The 3442-nt window shown below is 35.4% G+C and overlaps 1 long non-coding RNA gene across 2 annotated transcripts; it reads right to left on the bottom strand.

Annotated features, from left to right (window-relative positions):
* Positions 1-634: 634 nt before the first annotated feature.
* LOC109942400 (uncharacterized) lies at positions 635-3064 on the bottom strand. Of its 2 annotated transcripts, none has more exons than XR_002265168.1 (4): positions 2948-3064; positions 1745-1910; positions 1228-1294; positions 635-689 (listed from the first exon to the last, which is right to left on the bottom strand). It is a non-coding gene; the product is annotated as an uncharacterized lncRNA (long non-coding RNA). The 2 variants fall into 2 exon arrangements; XR_002265167.1 differs by lacking the exon at positions 2948-3064 and adding an exon at positions 2011-2090.
* Between the last annotated feature and the right edge of the window lie 378 nt (positions 3065-3442).

The following is a 3442-nucleotide window of genomic DNA, read 5'->3' as shown; positions in this document are numbered from 1 at the left end:
CGTATAGGTCATTGGAAATTATATTCTCATACCTAACATATTCTCAAAGCAAAAGTGCAGAAATTTCAGATTTGCCATGTTCTAGGAAGTATAATTAAACGAAGAACCATCTCATTTTCTAGTGCACGAACTTGGTCCAGTATATAGATAATCTAGACAACAACAAAGTCAAGTCATGGCTTCTAATAAGTGTAGGGTTAGGAAAATGGCTGGTTTCAAGATTTGTTGTGTCCAGTGTAGAAAATAAAAATGTTTTGTTCTTACATGAACAAACTCCACAGTGTGCATGAAGTCTCATACTGACAGTGATAGACCACTTCAAGTCTTCAACAACCTATTTGGAAGCATAAAATTACAGGAAACTTGTGTTTCAAAACCGGCTTAGGTTTCAGGTTTATATACAATATAAATGTATAATGCACAACACAGATCAAACTTACCATGTTTGATGTTGCAATGCAACCAAGGCCAATCATGATAAAAACTACGCCCATAAACATAAGTACAAGAATGACCTATTTGTGTTTCACAGGGTTAGTTGCATTAATCATCATCGTATTCTAAATCTCTAAACCTTGAGAAATAACTCAAAAAATGAGATACGACTAATGCACAGACAATCAAACTTACTGTTTGAGTCGCAAGTGTAGTCTTGCAAGCTGGAAGCTGTTGTTGAGTAAATGGATGATCTTCAAAAACATCAGAATATAGTCATATACATAACAAGACCTCCTACTTGTTTCAAATTTAAACCACAAAGATAACATCATAAAATAAATTATTTTATGCTACTTATCCCTTATGAATCACTTCATTAAAAAAACTTTATGAATTCACGATCTCCTAATCTTTGAAAGATAATTTTTTTGTTTTGGTTCGAAGCACATCAAATTTTGCATATGGTGCAAAAAATCTAGTCCTCAAAATCACTACAAATCAAGTTTGAGAAAGAAACAAATAACACAATTCTGCTTCTTTATCAGAGGAGAGATTGATTACCCTGAGGCATATTGCTAATGCACTTCTTCATGGTGGCTGCCAGGTCTTCTTGACTAGAGCTCCGCCCGGCTGTATCGCCATGCGTCGACACCATTGCTATCCCTAGCAAAGACTCAAGCCCTACATCAAAACTCTAGCTATTTGTTTTGAGAGTATGGCACCTCTAAATAAACAATAAAGAACCAAAATCAAAATGATTATCAAGTATTTGTTTTGAGAGTATGGCACCTCGGTGAAGGAATCAAGGAGGCACGACTCCTCTGCTGGAACCTAGCATCGATGCGACCGTCCAATTCTGCGACAATGAGCCAAAATTTGTAGTTAAAGGACTCGTATAATTAAATACAGAACTTGCACACCAATTTGATTAATGGAGATGTCTTCGACAATGTTTTGCATCAAGCATTTCACAAAATTATAGTTTAAAGTAATTGATTGTGTCTAATGTGAGAGAAACATGTATCAAGAAGACCACAAAATAAAATGATGACTCATGCAGTGAAGTGTCAATGACTACCATAAATTAGGTGTGAAAAGTGACTGCATCTACGAACACACTCCACACACAGTTCATCCCATAATTTCTAAAATATATACTCGTATTAAGGGAGAAGGGAGGCGTCCACACATTACCTCTTAAGACAATGTATGTTGCAAGAAAATATAAATGAACAAACAAATATAAAAAGATTAAGGTAAACCACAATGAAACAATAGACACAGTAAGACAATTTGACTTAACTACCTCAGTTAAGTTTGACGATAGAGCAGAGTTCTTCTCTGCTTCCAAAATTCTTGTAACAAGTTTACACTCATCAAGAACATGGCCCATTAGTTGATCATTCTTACTCTCCAGACATGACCCAATGATATTCTCGACATGGTGGTGCAAAAAGTTGTTAAACTGGCACCTAATGATGAAATATGTGTCAGAATTTCAATAGTTTTCATATGCAGATTCTGAAATTTAACTTACTCAAAAAATAGATCTATAGCGTCATCCCACCTCACCTGGATAACATGAAACCACATCACAATAATGTTCACATAACAAGCCAATGATAACCACCTCACCCAAAAAAACTTAGCATCCTTTTTTAGCTCCACATCAACCTCATTTATTCCATGCTGCATAAAAAATGATCAGCTCAAGTACAACAAAAAGAAGTACTCAAATTTGGTCTTTAAGATGTACCAGGGCATAAAAAACCACTTACACATTAGCTTTTTTCAGATTTTGAATCTCCACTTCTTTAGCTTTGATTTTAAGATCTTCCTTTGTTCTGTCCTTTCTCAGCTCGGTGCATTCATTCCGCTGCAAACAAGATTACAAGGAATCATCACTTGCTAATCACAAAAGTTATCTAAAAACAATCCCCACAGACCGATAAAAGAAAGTTCATCAGCAGCAACAATTTTAATAGATCAGGCCTCATCTCAATTTAGATAGATCTGCTTTGAGTACAATTCTAATGTTAGTTATGCAGCACATCATTTGTGCTAGATCTGCTTCAATCACATGCCCATGAGCTAAGCAGCAGCAACAGGAGAAAAAAATCTAGCTGCATCAGTGGCCACCTGTTCATCATTACTCATACTTTCCACATCAGCAACAGTACCCATGTTGTTGTGCGACTCTTAGTTTGAGGGAGAATTATATTCAGTGTCAGTTTTGGCTAATGCACAACTATCATCAGTGTAGTTAAACTGCTACTAAGGTGACCGTGTGACAGATAAAATGGAAAGTGTTTTATTTGTTTATGACTACATCACTGATACAGGGGTAAATGAAGGTTTTGATTCACACAATAAATGCAGTAAAGTAATCCACATCCGATGTGTATATCTGGCCCATTGGCAAAAGATAAGCAAGATCATAACAAATAATTATGGCAAAGAGCTAGTTATACACTGTTAGCTAGGTCAGAAACCAGTAATGACTACTAACCTTATGGAATGCTTGAATTTAAATGGTGGTCCTTCATAAAAGTTAGCTAGAATATCTTCACCACGTATCACAATGCGAAATGGACGTGTTGGCTTGAAGTCATAGCTTTGAACCCTCTTTGAGTTCCCATCAAATTCACCAACTATGCTGCTAGAGTTCCATCTACATAATGAAAAGATCTTAAATAAGTATATAAAGAAATGAAAACATAAACAAAAAATCATTATAGCCCATGCTTGTTCCTATAAGGGAAGATTTTTCTTCAACTATGCATTACCTAATATTATATGAACTAAATTTCATCTAACCTAATGCCAATTGACAGTGATGCTTAATCCAAAATAATTGCTCTTAGATCAGCATGGTCAAGGAAACATAGTTGCTAGAATAGGCAAACCAAGATTTCATTAACTAAATGAAATACAGTTCAAGTATGGTTCAAAGCAAACAGGAGCAAGCAATCAAGTAATTTCATGGGTCTAAGCTAATATGACA

This window comes from Zea mays, chromosome 9 (genome assembly GCF_902167145.1).
Source record: "Zea mays cultivar B73 chromosome 9, Zm-B73-REFERENCE-NAM-5.0, whole genome shotgun sequence".
Classification (NCBI taxonomy): Eukaryota; Viridiplantae; Streptophyta; class Magnoliopsida; order Poales; family Poaceae; genus Zea; species Zea mays.
Note: the sequence above shows the minus strand (reverse complement) of the source record. Positions and strands in the feature narration are given on the sequence as shown.